Source organism: Macrotis lagotis, chromosome 4 (genome assembly GCF_037893015.1).
Source record: "Macrotis lagotis isolate mMagLag1 chromosome 4, bilby.v1.9.chrom.fasta, whole genome shotgun sequence".
NCBI lineage: Eukaryota > Metazoa > Chordata > Mammalia > Peramelemorphia > Peramelidae > Macrotis > Macrotis lagotis.
The window spans coordinates 132,163,231-132,181,808 of NC_133661.1; positions in this window are offsets into that span (position 1 = coordinate 132,163,231).

Here is an 18,578-nt window from a genome sequence, read left to right on the forward strand (position 1 = left end):
AAACAAAGTCCTTCTGAAAATCCCAATAATAAAAATCCAGATCAAATTGCAAAGTGGATCTGTCTTAATTAATTATTCAATCATTTATTGAATATCGATTAGGATTAAAAGTTTTTATGCCATAAAAGGTATTATCACGAGGTGTCAGTGTTGGAGTAAAATACTTTGAAAAAGACAAAGTTTGTATTTGGTACTTTCCCATCTCTTCTTCCTGATACCCATGCCTCACTTGGCCCAAGGATTCATTCTTTGCTTCATTTTTGCTGGCACTCAGCTAAGGATCATGACTGCTTTTTCCTCACCTCCTGATTAAGAAAAACTCTTGAAACTTGGAAAGTTTTAAGGATACAAAGGAATGAATTACTAATAATAATAGTTTTAAGCACTGGTATAGATGGTGGAAATACTTTGGGGTTAGGGCCCTGGCTATTACCCCTCAATCATTCCATGTAAATGACCTCTCATTCCTCTTATTTATAGCCCTGCTCAAATACATATTATTGATTTGGACTCAGAAATATGAATGGTCACGTGCCTAACTCAACAAATCAAATATATATATATAGCTAAATGTAAGTCTAAGACAGTTGCTTGAGGTCCAGAGAGGATTAAATGATTTACCCATATCCATACAGCTTGTTCAGAGGAAAGATTTGAACTTATGTCTCCTTGACTCCAGGGTCAATATTCTACTATGTCTTGCTGTCTTTCATGTCTAAGTATCATTTACTAATTCTTACTACTATAAAAAGAATGAGAAAAACCTTAGATATCTCTTCCTCCCAAGTAATAGAATTTCTTCCTCCTTACAAGCCAGACCACTGAATTCTATGTCTTCCCAAGATGCTTGGGGTTGAAGGTCACTTTCATCTTTGGAATTGTCCCTTTTGATTGCAAGAAAGACTTAAATGAGTATTCTGACCTCTCATTGAAACACCTCTCTACCAGAATATAGATACCAAGTTTAATTTATCAGGTTAATTAGTATTAGAACAATTGCTACTTTGGGGAAAGCTGTGAAATATAGTTTTTCAGTATTGAAAATTATGATAGAGTTCATCTATGTTAGACTGCAATTAATTTTTAAATGATTAAAGGGAGACAAATGTTAAATACTGTTGCCTAGAGATGCAGTTGTCCAAAATGAAACAATAAAGCAATCAGACTGTCATTCTTATGTAATTGTGAAATTGGTTTTGAAGGTAATTCTGAAAGAATTCCAAAAAGTATTTTAGATAAAGATTCAAATAAGTGTAGACTTTCCCCTTAAGTTCTAGGATGTGTATACAGCATGTTCCAATAAATCTTAATGCCATTTTAAGCCATTAAAACTTTAAATCTTTATTTTTCATTTTTACTATAAGAGCTTTAATAGCTGAAAACTGAACTAAAACTTTTGGATACACTTTTGTATTTATATTTTATTGATAGGTTTATTTTGTCACAGCATATACTTCCCAATATACACTTCTGACATTTATTAGGATATACCTGAGTAATCTTGGGCAAATCACTTTTCTTATCGGGATTTCAATTTTCTCCACTCCAAAATGAGGGGGATGAATTAAACAATCTCTCAGATTCCTTCCACATCTAGATTTTTGATCCTATAAACTCCCAAGTCAAGCTCACTGATAAAGTATATTCCACAAAAAAAGTTTCTCTATTACAAAAAGGAGTGTTGTTCCCTTTAATTTTGATGGTATAGAAGTAACATAGACTTGAAACTGATCAGTACTTTTTTGTCCCTAAAATGTTGGTTTTAGTTGTTTTTCTTTTTTTGATATTGATTCTCTCTATCTTGCCCATTCCTGATCATCACCAAAGCTTTAACCTGCTCTTTTCTGACCTGGGAGGGTTATCTCCTCCTTAGGCAGCCTCATGGTCTTCTGGTTTGGGGGGGAGGGGCTCACCATATTGGTGCTAATCAGCTTTATTTAACCCTACTGAGGTTCAGAACTCTACAATTTAAGTGATCTAACAGCTGTGCTTTCTTCACTCCAGATTGCTTCATTAATGTCTTCCCAAGCTTCTATGATTTTTTCATATTCATCATTCTTTAAGGCACAGTAATAGCCATTGCAATCATAGATCACAATTTGTTCAGTCATTTCCCAGTGGTTTAGCACATTTCTAGATTTCTAGATTTTTTAGCACATATTTAGCACAAAATATTTCTTTATTTATTTTACATATAAGTCTTTTTTTGTCTATGATATCCTTGGCACATAGGATCAGAAATGGAATCTCTGGGTCAAATGGCATGAATAATTTGGTAACTTTTACTAAGTACATACAAATTGTTTTCCAAAGTAACTGTGCCAATTCATCATAGCTCTACTAGCAAAAAATTTCCACAGTCTCTTTAACAATGAGTTTTTTGCTAACTTCATGGGTGTAAGATGATATATTAGGTTTTGTTTGGACTTCTCTGCTTATTAGTGTTTATGAACATTTTAAAGTTTATGAACATTGTTGGTAGTTTGTATTTCTTCTTATGAAAACTGTTCTCCATTGAGTACTTGCTGACTGGAAAAAGAACTAGATTTATGAAAGCTATAACTTCCATTCTCTCTTTTTTTTAAATGGTATGAATTTTTATATTTAGATACTTTATCCATTTGAAATTTATTGTGATAAATGGCCCAAATAACTGATACAAAAGTATTTTTCACCCAACTTCTTTCTATTTTTTTCAGTGCTTCTTGTCAAAGTACTTTTCCCCAATCATTTGTGATACAGGGTATAATGAACAATTGACTCCTTGTTCACATTTGTTTCTGTCTTGTTTTTCTAGTTTAGTTCACTGATCTTTTTTTCTATTTGTTCATCCAGTTCCAAAATAGTTCTGATAATTACTACCTTCCAGTAGTATGAGATGTGATCACACCAAACCCCTATCCTTCCTGTCTTTCTTCATCATATTCATATATTTGTGAACTTTGATTATATCAGATGGATTCTATTATTTGATGATTCAATTTCTAAAGTATTATATCTGTAAAATAATTTGGGTGGTGTTGTTATTTATACCATATTGGTTTGACCTAGCCATGAACATTGAATGTAGGCATTTAGAAGCAACATATTCTAATTTTATAAGTATTTTATTTTATAAGTAAAGTAATTAAGGCCCAGGGGCAAAACCATACAGGTAAGTTTCAGAGTCAGAATTTGAATCCAGTTCTTCTGATACTAGAACAAGTATTCTCTCTGTAAAAACTGTTTCATAGCTATACTTGCATATACATACATATGCATATGTGTATATATATATACAATTATGTATATGTATTTATATTGATATGGGGGTGTATATGTATGTAAATACTTGTTCTAGTATCAGGGGACCTGGATTCAAATCTTTGTCTTTCCCAATGGAATGTTGTCCTCCCCAATAGAGTATAAGCTTCTTTAGAGTAGTAACTCTTTCAAATTTATCTCTGCATACTTTCTAGCATAGTGTCTGGCACATTATATTGGTTGATATATAAGTCTAATATCTATGTGTTAGTAAATTAATTTCAAATATTTAATATATAGTTATTCGAGAGATTTTTCTTCCTATTTCTTCCTCTTGAGTTTTTTAATGTTTCTGTTCAATCATTTCAGATGTATCTGACTTTTTGTGACCCCATTTAAGATTTCTTTTGACAAAGTGATTTGCCATTTCCTTCTCTAACTCATTTTACAAATAAGGAAACTGAGGCAAACAGAGTTAAGTGGCTTGCCCAGGGTCACACAGATAGTATCTGAATTCATCTGACTTCAAGCCTAGCACTCTATCCATTGTATACCTTGTTGCTCCACTAATAACTGTCCCAAATATATATTAGCTTACATATATAATATATATATTATCTATGTGCATATTTAGTATATATATATATATATATATATATATACACCAATTATTTTTGTGGTCTTATTTTTATTATACTATTTTATTTGAAATTGTTAATGATGTTTTCAAATCCTAATTACTTTTATACAATTCTGTATAAATTTTTAAAAAAGGAAAATTGAATTTCTACTCCCCCCACCCCGTGGGAAAGCCTATCTTCTATAATATTTTCCTTTCTAATCATTTGGGTAGCTTTCAGAATTAATAACAGTTGAATTCTTTGAAACAACCTAAGAACATTTACCTTTTCTCCCAGTTTGATTTTGAACTGTATTTTGGATTTAATACTGAACCTAAGAATTAGACTTCATTCTCTTTCCTATTCCCCTTCCCCCAACCTACACCTCAATCCCAGGTAAAAACTAATGGTGAAGCTATATATATTGGAAACAGGAGTTGCAGAACCAAACCAGGGTAATGAAATTTTAAAGGAAAAAAGAATGGAACAGCTATTGATTCAGCAATCTCTTTGCTTCAAGTGTTAGCAATTATACAAAACACAGAAGACTGGAGGGAAAAACTCTTGGACTCATATATCTTGAGCTGGAATGGACCTGAGAGCTCATCTGGTTTAGTCCTTTCATTTTACAGGCTAAGAAACTGAGTCATAAAAAAGATAAGTGACATGCCCAAGGTCACACAGATAGTGAACAGCATCAGTGGGATCTAAATGCAGGTTTTCTGACTTCAGTTATTGTTCTTTGTTTGAGAGCTATTTATTACGATCAAAAAGACTTGCTTTAATGATCAGATCTCAAAGACACAACAAATAATGAAGTTGCAAGACATAACTTTGGGCATAGGTGTTATTTTTTCCCTTCTTTTATAACTGAATTATCCAAAAAAACAGGATTCAAGGTAACTCAGGTTTTCATAACACAAAAACTTGGAAGTCAAAGCAGAAGGCCTGTAGCCAATGGAAGAACAATCTTTTGGGGGAGGAGATGATTTTCAATTTCCTGAAAAGTCAGTAAGTAGAGTTGAATCTAACTCTGCCTTCCCCTCCAAGAATCCAGAGCAAGTCAACTTCTGCACATCCAGACCAGCATACCCAGAGTAATGATATTAATTTTTTTCCATTAGTAATCTTGTTAGTTTGTTTAAGAGGATTTGAAATAGTAAAGCTTTTAAAATGCATTTCGTTTCCCACCACCTTCCTGGATTATGGGGATTTTTCAGGGCAAGCATAAAGTGTGACAACTACTACCTTATCTTAAATTTCCAAAGCAAGGAAATGTAGGTCACTGGTCTTTGGGGGTGGCCTAATTTCCTAGCTCTAAATAGAAACCTTTTTCCCAGTTTGAGGTTTGCTAGGTCTGTATCTAATATAAATATAATTCTGCGGAGCCAGAACAGGGATTCTGGCCACTCCCTCTTTTCTATTTACTTAGGAGAAAAGAAAGCATGCATACTGTACTAACTTCTAGAGACCTTGAACTGAGATGGAAAGTAATGGCAAATACTTGTCACTGACAGCTGTAGATGACTTAACTATTTCATTCCTAGTACCTAAGAGAGTAATTTGGAAGAGAATAAGAGCACCTTGGGCCCTGGTTATTAAGAACAAGTCTTTTTTTTTTTTAAAAAAAAAGGGACAATCAATTGCACTGTGAACAAAAGGAAAAACACCAAATTTGCAGTGAGCTTTCAGGCATCCAATGATTGAATAGAGTCAATCCTCAGCAACTAGGAAGCAAAGTGGATAGAACATTGGACTAGGAGTTAGATCTGCATTCAAATCCTTATTCAGATACTTATTACCAACTTTCCAGATATACAATGAGAAATCATACATTTATTTTCACATTTAACCATTTACTTTTTTTTTTTTAGATTTTTGCAAGGCAACTGGGGTTAAGTGGCTTGCCCAAGGCCACACAGCTAGGCAATTATTAAGCCTCCGAGACCGGATTTGAACCCAGGTACTACTGACTCCAGGGCCGGTGCTTTATCCACTGCGCCACCTAGCCACCCCTTAACCATTTACTTTTTATGAGATATATAAATAGTTCTGTATACTCATGCAACTTATATAAACATGTATGCATAGAGCTCTCTCCACAAAATAATTGAGAAAATAAGGGACACAAATTAATCTTTTTTTAAAAAAGTAAACCACACAAGTGGAGTCAGGTTTATCTGGGCCTTGGACAATTCATTTAACTTTTCTATGCTTCCATTTTCTTATATGTAAAGAGGAGATAATAATAGAACCTGTCTCTCAGGATTATGAGGATAAAAGAAAAGAGTATTTGATAAGCATTTTATAAACTTTATAGAGCTATATAAATGCTAGTTGTGGTGTTGGTGATGATGATAATGACTACAATGACAATGACAACAATGATGATGATGATGATGATGATGATGAAGATTACAACTCTGTAGCCCAAAGCAAAATGGTAATGCAAAAGGATCTAGGTTATGGAGGATAGGCAGATGATGGAAAGAATCAAATCAAATCAAATGTAATAAGGATGACTAGAAGCCCATTTTTGGATGCAATCAACTCTCCAAATATACAATGGAGAAATTAGGCCTAAAGAACATTTTGTATGGGAAAAAAATCTAGAACTTTTAGTCAATGAGTCAATGGTGCATATGTAGGAGTGTATGTGTGTGGGTCCTTCTTCTATCCTGAAAGAAAATGGTATTTAATTCTCAATGAAAGGATATTTATAAGTTAAAAAGTACAGACAGGATGCTAGAAGAAAGATTGGAGAAACCAATATCACTGGATTTCCAACTATATCATGTGGAGTAAGATATATGAAAAGTAAGAGAGAAAGGCACAGCTTCAGAAAGGCTTTGAATGATAGAGAATTTTGTATTTTATCCTAAACGTGATAGGGAGCTACTAGAATTAATTGAATTGGGGGGAGGGTAAGAGGGTCACTTTGACAATTAAGTGAAGGATGTACAACTAGACGGGGATTTGTGGCAAGTAGACCAACAAGCAGACTATTGTAATACTCTACATATGAGAAGACAATGCCTATATGAGCATGGTGGAAGTATCAGAGAGAAAAGAAGTATATTGGAGAGATTTGGCAAAGATGAAACCAACAGGTCTTAGTAGTAGATTGGATATGGGTAGGAGAGGATGAGAAAGAGGAGAATGACACCTAGGTTATGAGACTAGGGTACTGAAAGGATGATAGTGCCCTCAATAGCAATGGAGAGGTAAAACAAAAACAATAATAAGGAAGTTGGAAAGGGAGGTGGGTTTTGGAAGAAAGAGAATTCAGTTTGGACCTGCTGAGTCTCCTGGCCATCCTGTTAGAGATGTCTGAAAAAAAGCTGATGAAGAATAATTACTGTCTGTACTGTGACATCCATTTAGGTGAGATTGGGGGCTTATGTAAAAAAAAAAACAGAACAACAAAATAGGAGTTACGTAATGGTTGAGGCAAAGAAACCATTAACTCTAACTTAGTGTCTATAAACTTGTTTGGTTTTTTTTAATATCAAGACCATTTTATTTCAGTATAATTCATTTCCTTTATAATGCTGTACATTTTATTTTATGAATTTAAAAGGGTTATTCTGAGAAAGAATCCATCAACTTTGCCAGACCTTCAGAAGGGTCTATGACCAAAATTTCACATATACCTGCAACCTTGATTTTCATGCAAATGAAGTTGAACAAAATGTGATCTTCCTAAAACTCAGGTACAACTATGTCACCTCCAGAAGTTCCCCATTACCTCCAGAATCAAATACAAAATCCTCTATTTGATTTCATAACCCAGACCCCTCTGACTTTTCCAAACTTTTTTATCTTTCTTCTCTCCATACATTAAATAAGCTCATGTTACTGGCTGCCTAGCCATTCCTTGCACAAAACACTCCCTCTCCTGACTCCATACATTTTCACTGACTATCTTGCCTTTATAATCTTCATCTCTTGGCTTTGCTGACTTCTTCAAATCTCAACTAAAATCTGACTTTCTCTGAGAAGCCTTTCCTAATCTTTCTGAATGTTAGTGCCTTCTTTTGATTATATCCAACTTATTATATCTATATTGTAAGTGTAAATACATAATGCACATATATACACATGTATGTTGTTCAGTCATTATTCAGTCAAGTCTGTCTCTCCATGACCCCATTTGGGCTTTCTTGACAAGACATTGAAGTGATTTGCCATTTTTTTCTCCAGCTTATTTTACACTTAAGGCAAACATGGCTAAGTGACTTGCCCAGGGTCACACAGCTAGGAAGTTTAACTCAGGAAGAAGAATCTTTCTGACTTCAAGTTTGGTACTCTATCCCCTGCACCACCTAACTGCCCATTACACATGTATATAAATATGTCTATGAACAGCTTTGTTCATATGTATACATTATATAAATATAATTGATAAGCAAGTATATATATGCACATTATGTTTATGAACAGCTTTGTTCATATGTATATGCTATATAAAATATACATATAAGATATAATCCATATGCATATATATATATTATATATATATATGTATATTTATACATTTGCTTGCTGTCTTCCCCTACTAGACTACGACCTCTTAGAAAGCAGGGAATTTTTACCTTTTCTTGTATCCCCACTACTTTGTACAGTGTCTAGTATACAGCTGGTACTAAATAAATGCTAAATAGAGTAAAGTGGTGAGGTTGAAAGTTCTGGACTTGGTCCTGGACTTGGAAAGACCTAAGTTATAATCCAGGCTCAGATATTTATTAACTGTGTGACTTTGGTAAATCATGTGCTTTAGTTTCTTCATCTGTGAAATATGAATCATCATCATCATCATCATCATCATCATCATCAACTCCTGGGTGGTTGTGAGGATAAAATGAAATATTTACAAAGTGCTTTAAAAATCCTAAATCACTATGAAAATACTATTTATTATTGTTGTACATGTATAACTCATATTAGTTTACTTGGTGTCATGGGAAGGGGGATGGAAGGAAGAGAGAAAAATGTAGAAATCAAACTCTTACAAAAAGATGAATGTTGAAAACTATCTTTGCATGTGATTGGAAAAATAAAATAAAATAACATTTCCAAAAATGCTAGTTATTATTACTGATGTTGAAAAAACAAAAACTAAGTGAAGAAGTTTAGGTCATTGCTCTCCCTCTTCTTAAGTTGACATTCCTGCATTTATTATTGATATTGGCCAGCAACAACAGAAAAAAAATCCCCACTGGTTTGGAGGTTGTGTTTTATGTCTCTAAAAAGCATATGGAATAACTTCATATCAAATAGTACCATTCAAAAGCAAAGTGGGCTACTTACAAGCAGTAGCTGGATGACCCCTTGTCAGAGATGTTGCAGAGGGTTATTTCTATCCAGAAAGAAGCTCATTTAGCCCCCTGCTGAGGTCCTTTCTGACTCTGAAATTCTTTAATATTTATGATGCCCTGACTGGTGTCAAAAAAGAAACAGGCCAACAGGAAATTGAGGAAAGATTTTGGGACTTTCAACTATAGTGGTGTGCCCATGGCAGCATATCACAGGTTTATTCATTTTCCTTTCCTTTAATTAAACTTTCTTTTTGCTCCATTGTCACTGACATGTTTGCAAGTTGGGAACTGGACCCCAGCATAGTGAGCTGAGCAACAGAGAGTTTTCTCAGGCTTCCAAATGGATATGATGTAATCATCAATGGATCATAGCCTCTCAGGTAATTGAAGGACAGCTTAAAGAAAGTAAATATTTCAACAGGCAAAGAGAATATATATCTATTTGTTGCTTTTAACCATTTACCTTTTAAGAAACAAATAAATAATTATATGCACTAATATAGCCCATATACACATGCATGCAAAGAGCTCTCTCCATGAAATAACTCAAAGGAATTAAGGGATATAAAGCAATCTCTTTTTCAAACTAAACTATACAAAAGTAAGAGTGGGGCCAAGCCTAACCAAGAAGTGTGCTGAGTAGACCTTTTCAACCATAATGTTGAGTCCTAGAACTGTCTGCCTGAATCAGCAACGACTGTGAAGTCATTCCAATTTCATTGCCACATAAATATATCCTGGAGCCCTAGAAATGAATGCTATTGACTGAAAAATAAAGTCAGAATGAATCTCAGAACTATTTTAGTGTGTTTGCCGTGTGCTGAATGGATTTGTAGCATCTAGAGAAAAAAGAGACTTTGAAGACATTCTGAGCCTTATTCTACTTTTAAGAAAAAAGATGCCTGGAGAACTGAAGCAATTTATTCTTGATTACACAATAAGTAGGAGATCAGTAATAAAAAACAGATTTTCAGAGTCCTGAATTTAGAGTCAGAGAGCACAGGATCCTGGCTTTTATATTTGCTACCATTGGGACCTTGGGCAAGTCATCTTGGTTTTCTCATCTGTAAAATGAAGGAATTGTATTGGATAACCTCTAAGATCCCTCACAGTCAGGGATGTGCTAATAAATGTTTAACAACTGGCTCTCTGTAGGCAAAAACATATTTAAAGTTTAAACTACATAATTAACACTTACTCCATCACTTTACTAAGTCTAGACAATCAATAAATAATATATCAAGTTGCAATCTGTAGCATTTGCTAATGCTAAATAAATTTTCATACTAAAAATCTAATATTCAGTTCTTCTGCATTAGAACTAGCCTCCAGCACACTCCCTGAAGCTCTGAATCTAAGGTATTCTGAGTTAAATCAATATTCAAATCAACTACAAAAGACCTATGGAGAAAGATGCTATCTACCTTTAGAGAAAGAACTGATATATAGAACTATGCATTGTTTAGTTTTTTGGGGTTTTTTTGGGGTGTGTGTGTGTGTGTGTGTGTGTGTGTGTGTGTGTGTGTGATATACTGGACTTTTCTAGTGTGGATTTGGGAAGGAGAGAGGGAAATAACTTGAAACTTGTAACAAAAAGATTAAATAATATAAATATTAAAAATAAAAAGAAGGGGTGGCTAGGTGGTGCAGTAGATAGAGCATCAGCCCTGGAGTCAGGAGTATCTGAGTTCAAATCCAGCCTCAGACACTTAATATTACCTAGCTGTATGGCCTTGGGCAAGTCACTTTATGGGGTTTTTTTTGGTTTTTGCAAGGCAAATGGAGTTAAGTGGTGGGCAAGTCACAATAAACAAACAAACAAACAAACAAATAAAAAGAAGCATGTCAACCAAGTCTGATAGTGAATGCAGTATTCTATATCTATAAATCCCTGATATTGGAAAGAAGGAAGAGAAATACATTTTCTTACCTCCCCAATGTGGTCATCCTTGATCATTATTATACAGCATCCTCTGTCTCTTGTTTGTTTATAAATTCTTCTCCCGCCAATAAACTTGACATATAATATGTTTCATGTTCTTCTAATTTATCTATATCTCCCTTTATGTATAGGCCATGAATCTATTTTGACCTTATCTTGGAAAGTAATGTAAGATATTAGTCTATATCTAGCTTCTGTCAGACTGATTTCTAGTTTTTCTAACAATTTTTACCAAACAGTAAATTCCTATTCCAAAAACTAAAATCTTTACATTTATTAAAACACAATGTTACTATAATAATTTACTGGATTTTTGTCAGTAAGAGACAGTTTTGATAATTACCACCTTATGGTATAGTTTAAGATCTGGCACTGCTAGACCTCTTTCCTTTACTTTGTTTTTTTTTCAATTGATCTCTTTGATAGTTTTGATTTATTTTTTGGTTAATTTTGTTGTTATTTCTTCTAGCTCAATAGAATAATTTTGGGTAACTTAATTGGGATGGCACTGAATAAATAGATGAATGTAGGTAGAAATGTCCTTTTATTATATTGATTTGGCCCTCTTTTGAAGGATTGATATTTATTTTTATTATTTGAAACTGATTTTATTTTTATAAAAAAATTTCATCATTATGTTCATATAGTTCCTGTGTTTGACTTGAAAGGTATATTCTGAGGTATTCTTTTATTTTATTTTCAGATTAAATTAAACTATCTCTTGCTATCTCTTCTTTTAAGGATTTGCTGGTGATATATAGAAATACTGATGACATATGGTTTAGTTTATATTCTGCTATTTTACTAAAATTATTTACTGTTTTAACTAAGTTTTAAGATGAATCTCTAGTATTTTCCAAGAATACCATTGTATCATCTACCAAAAATGATAATTTTATTACCTCAATTGCCCATTTGGATTTCTTCAATTTACTTTTCTTCTCATTGCTATTGCCAGGATTTCTAGTATAGTATTAACTAATATTGATGATAATAGGCATCCTTGTTTCAATTCTGATCTTATTGGGAAAGTTTCTAGCTTATCCCTGTTACAGATAATGCTTGCTGATGGTTTAGGTAGAATCTTCTCATTTTAGGGAAAAATTCATTTATACATATGCTTTCTAAATGTTTTTAATAGGAATGAGTGTTGTATTTTGTCAAAAGATTTTTCTGCATCTATCAGAATAATTATGTAGTTTTTGATATCTTTGTTATTGATATTATCATTTATATCAATAGTTTTCATCATATTGAATCAACTTTGGAATCCTTGGTCATAATGTGTAATATTTGTGATATACTGTAGTCTTCTAGCTAGTATTAATTTAAGAATTTTTGCATCAATATTCATTAACTTTGTTCTACAGTTTTTTCTATGTTTTTTTGCTCTTCGTGGTTTAGGTATCAGTGCCATATTTGTTCATAAAAGGATTTTGTTAAAATGCCTTTTTTTACATACTATTTCAAATAATTTATTTAATATTAGAATTACTTGATTTTTAAATGTTTGTCAGAATTAGCTTGTAGAACCCACATCAATCCTCAGCATTTCTATATATTATATATATATAACATATATTTATATACTATATATCTATATATAATATATATCTATATATACTACTAGCAAGATACAACAGCAAGAACTAGAAAGAGAAATCCTATTTAAAGTAACTTCAGACAGTATAAAATACTTAGGAGTCTACCTGCCAAGGCAGACTCAGAAACTCTATGAAAATAACTATAAAACACTTTTCACACAAATAAAATCAGATTTGAAAAACTGGGAAAATATCAACTACTCATAGATAGGCTAAGCTAATATATTAAAAATGACAATTCTACCTAAATTAAACTATTTATTTAGTGCCTTACAAATCAAATTTCCAAAAAGTTACTTTAATGAGCTAGAAAAAATTGTAACTAAATTCATATGAAAAACAAAAAGTCAAGAATATCCAAGGACTTAATGAAAAAAAAAAATACAAAAGAAGGTGGCTTAGCCATACCAGATCTAAAATTATATTATAAAGCATCAGTCATCAAAACTGTCTGGTACTGGCTAAGAAATAGAGTGGTGGATCAGTGGAATAGCTAAGATGCAAAAGAGACAGCAGGAAACTATTATAATAATCTGCTATTTGATTAAACCCAAAGTCTTCAGCTTCTGGGATAAGAACTGTCTCTCTTCAATAAAAACTATTGGGGAAAAGTAGAAGTTAGTATGGCAGAAACTTGGATTAGACCAACACCTCATACCCTATACCCAAGATAAGATCAAAATGGGTACAGGATTTAGACATAAAAGACCAACGAATAGTTTACCTGTCAGATCTATGGTAAAGGAAGCAGTTTATGATCAAGGAAGAGATAGAGAACATCATTAAAAACAAACTAGACAATTTTGATTACATTAAATTAAAAAGGTTTTATATGATCAGAAAGGACAATGATCAATGTTGGAAGAGATATGGGAAATCTGGGACACTGATACATTGTTAGTGGAGCTGTGAACTCATCCATCCTTTCTGGAGAGCAATTTGGAATTATGCCCAAGAGACAACAAAAATGTGCATACCCTTTGATCCAGTAATACCCCTACTGGGTCTATACCCTGAAAAGATCACAAAAAAGGATAAAAACATCACTTGTTTTTTGTGGTGGCAAAGAATTGGAAATCGAGTGAATGCCCATCAATTGGGGAATAGCTGAACAATTGTGGTATATGTATGTTATAGAACACTATTGTCCTATTAGAATCGAGGAGAGATGGGATTTCAGAGAAGCCTGGAAAGACTTGCATGAACTGATGCTGAGCCAGATGAGCAGAACCAGAAGAACATTATATACCCTAACAGCAACATGGGGGTGATGATCAACATTAATGGACTTGCTCATTCCATCAGTACAATAATAAGGGACAGTTTTAGGGTATCTGTGATGGAGAATACCATCTGCATCCAGAGAAAAAACTGTGGAGTTTAAACAAAGACTAAAGTCTATAACTTCATTTTTTTAAAAAAAAAGTATCTTATGTCCTATATAATTTTGCCATCTCTAATAATTTATTTTCTCCTCAAGGATATGATTTCTCTCTCAACACATAAACAATGTAAAGAATATCAGACTGCCTTCGGGGGGGAAGGGGGGAATTACAAAATTCAAAACCTTACAAAAATGATAGGCAGAAACTACTGTTGTATATATTTGGAAAACAAAATCTTAATTAAAAAAATTAACTTGTAGACAACCCTGAGAGACCTGCTATGCCATCCACACCCAGAGAAAAATGCTATGGAGTATGAAAGTAGAGCAAAGCATACTATATTCATTTTTTTCCTTTCTCTCTCAATTTAAAAAAAAATCAGTTCACTTATAATTCACATCTAGTCCTAATGCTTTTTTCTTGAGAAGCTCATTTATGGCCTGTTCAATTTCTTTTTCTAAAATAGGATATTTAGATAGTCTATTTCCTCTTCTGTTAACCTGGGCAGGTAAATTTATTGGTTTATAACTGGGAAAATAACTACTAATCATTGTTTTAATATCATTTTCTAATCATTAACTTCCTCTTGCCCAATTCTGATTGTTAAGGCATTGTTTTCTTTAGAAAATTTATGGATTTCTTTTTTACAATTTTTTAATGTCATAAAAATGACTTTTTTTTGCTTGTACAACTCTTATTTTTCCTCATCCCCTCTTATTTTATTTTAAAGTGCTTTTTTAACCTCTTTAGAACTCTTTTTGGCCTTGTGACTAATGTTCTATAATGTATATATTATCTCTAATGGCAAGCTTTCCTCTCCACCTTTGAGCTGACCAGGATCCCAGCCCCATTGTCACTTCAAATTCTCTTGCTCCCTGCAGACTCCAGGTTGTTGCAAGGATTAGTTTTCCCTCTCTATCTTGGAATCAAAACAAAGACTCTGCTCCCAGGTACCTTGACCAGATGGGATTCCAGACTGTAACTTTCAAGTAAGGAGAATTAAGCACATGAAGAAGGGCAAGAGTCACAACATGCTGGTTGTGGTTACTGACTAGAGTAGAGTCCCTGATTTTTAACCCCAGAGGGTTCCCCACAGTCTTTCCCTGATCAGCTGCCCAACCTCCCCTGACCTGAGCAAAAGCTTCCCAGGACAGAGGTCCCCTGAGCTTTGTCTGTTGAATTTGTGCTTATCTGCCTTAAAGTCTTTGTACTTCTATCAAGCCAGACCACCATCCTAGAGTTCAGATCTTTCCTAACTAGACAATTGCTTTATCTTGACTTTTAATATTTATTCTGCTCTAAAATTTACTTTGAATCATTGTTATCTGGGTGAGAAATTGGGAGAGACAGGTAATTTCCTACTTTATTCCTCCATCTTCCCACAATTCCCTTCCCTGCTTCTTTTTGATTCTTTATTACTGGGACTGGCTGAGTAAAAGAGAGGGAAAGATACATTTGGAAATAAAAGTGTTGTCAAAACAAAAGTTATCCATGAAAATTCTCTAAGAAAATAATTTTTCAAAATCATCTATCTGCCTGCTTCCCCTGTATATCCCACAATAGTCAACTAAGAAGACTTATACTGTCATTTATGTGAGACCCAAAGGACTATGTCCCAAAACACTTTAAAATCTCACCTTGTCTACAAGCAAAGTATATGAGGAGGAAGAGTAATAAAGGGTGATATATACATCTTGCAACAAATACATTTTCCCCAGAACCATATAGGGAAGCCAAATTTATTAGGACAATTGTTTGAGCTAAGGGTTGAATGGAGTTGTTGCTATGAAAAAAATAAAACAATTCCCATCTATTCCCTGCTAAGCAGCCAACACCAATCTCAGCCACCACACAGTGCTTCTCAGGGATTCTTTTCTCCTTTCTGTCAAAAGGCCACACTCTTGTCTGCCCTTTAGAAAATTTAAAGCATCCAGAATATAGCAGAATGAAAAACATGACTGTCTACTCTGCTACTACGAGGATGGAGTGGGAAGCCATGTAGCCTATTCCAAAAATGTGGTGGGGAATAATAATAGAAATGGTGACACTTTGCAATTCTATAGCCTTTGCAAACATGAACTTGTTAATCCGGATATGCATCCTCCCCATCACTTGCTGGCAGACAAGCCTTTGTGTTAGGCTTTTCTTTCCTGTCACTCTGGGCCCAAAAGAGACTTTCTAAATGCTCCTATCATGCTTTGGCTTCCAGCCATAAGTCATTGTAGAAGGAGAGGCAGAGCTAATGCTGACAGGTTACTCAAGTGAAATCCAAATGACTGCCACTTTATATCTTAACAAGCATTCGAGGCCTTTTGTCTAGAAAAGCCAGCCTTGGAGAGCAAGGAAGGAATGCTTAAGCCCACTGACCTGCCCACACCTTCAAGTAGGAATGGGGAGATAGGGGGAAAATATTCTGGGTGTTAATGGTTGCATTGTTTCTGTCAGTGGGAGGGAATTTCATCAGTGGGCTCTTTCTGCCTGCTTAATAAGCTCATTGCAGAAATTCTGAGTTACTGGATCATGGTAAACAGGCTTAGCTTCTAATTAAACCAGAAAGAGGATTTTGTTTAATAATTAGAGCTCTAGAAAGTTGATTTTCTAATCCAAAGAGAGCCTTTGCTTGCTTTCTCCAGAAAATCATCACAAAGAGGCAGGTGACCTTTGTGCTTACCTAAATCCTAGTCAATATTGTCAACAAGAAACCTGTTTCAATAACCATCCTACCTTAATATCTCTAAATTTACAGGTTTTTTTGATGTCTTAACTGTATCTCGTATACATCTGTATCCACCCACATTGCATTCCGAAGCAGGTGTGGCTAAATCAATAGTGGTACCCTGTCCCAATCAGGTCACACCCAGAACAATGTATTCAGTCCTGAATGCCACGTTTTGGAAAGGATATTGTTCACTTGGAACCTATTCAGAATTGGAAAACTAGAGTATTGGAGTCATTGAAGAGCATGCCAAAGATCAATCAAAGGAAATAGAATGTTTAGCCTGTGGAAGAGACTCCGTCAGTAGGTTTAAAACTTTAAACAGTCCTAAAGCTAGCTCTCCATGGATAGTTTTTCTAAAATAAATTTTCTTAAAACCTTGAATGCTTGTGGGTGTCATTTGGAATCTACCTAAGTGATGTTTCTGAATATCTAATTGGAGGATGAGAAATTAGGTTTTTTCTTCTTGGGAGGAAACAACAGAACTAGAAGGCAACAATGGAAAGGGAAAGGAGAGTTGTAAAATAGAAGTTTTGGGTTCAATATAAAGAAAAGTTTAGTAACTTCACTACTAGAAATAAGTAGAACTTAATGGAGGAAATTCAGTCTTCAAATACAAGATTCAAGAGATGCATAAAAAGGTAAACAGGAAAGAAAAAATGTTATTCAATAAGATTAAACTGTTTTCATCTCTAAGGGAAGGTGATACTTGTAACTCTTGAGAACTCTATCGCTAATAGAGGGTGTGGGCATAAGTTGATTTTGATGTAGTGATATGAAATAATCCAGGCATTAAAAAAAATTGAACTGTGAGAAGAAAAGGAAAAGGGGAGGCAGAAAAGGTTAAATTACATCACAGGAAGATGCACAAAGGACCTATTTACAGAAGAGGGAAAGAAGGGTGGGGTGAATATTGCTTGAATCTTGCTCTCATTGGATTTGACTCAAAGAGGGAATAACATACATACTCAGTTGGGTTTAGAAAATTATCTTCTTCTACAGAGAATTAGAATGGGAAAGGGGAAAGAAAGAGGAAGGAAGGGCTGATAGAAGGAGGGCAGAAGAAAAAGTAGAAGTAGAGGGGAGAGGGGAAAGAATAGGGAGAGGGGCTGATTGTAGGGAGGACAGGTTGAGGGAGGTGGTGATCAGAAGTTAAACAATGGGGAGAAGGGATAAAATGAGAGGCAAGAGAAAAGTACAAACAGGGAAAAACAAGATGTAGGAAAATACAGAATTAGTAATCATAATTATCAATGTGAATGGAATGAACTCTCCCATAAAACAGAAGCAGATAGTAGAGTGGATTAAAAATCAGAAAGCAGAGAAGAATACAAAGAGTAAAGGTAAAAGGATGAAACAGAATATATTATGCTTCAGTTGAAGGAAAAGAAGAAGGGGTAGCAATTCTGATCTCAGAAAAAGCAAAAATAGACTTAATTAAAAGTCATAAGTATGCAAACTACATCTTCCTAAAATTTATGATAGACAATGAAGCAATTTCAATACATGCATGCACTAGGTGGTATAGCAACCAAGTTCATAGAGGAGAAGTTAAATGAGTTAGAGAAAGAAATAGATAACTAAACTATGCTAGGAAAGGATCTCAACTTCCCTCTCTCAGAATTAGATAAATATAATCACATAATAAACAAGAAAGAAGTTAAAGGACATGGATAGAATTTTAGGAAAGGTAGATATGATGGATATCTGGAGAGTATTGAATAGGAATAAAAAGGAATATATATTTTCT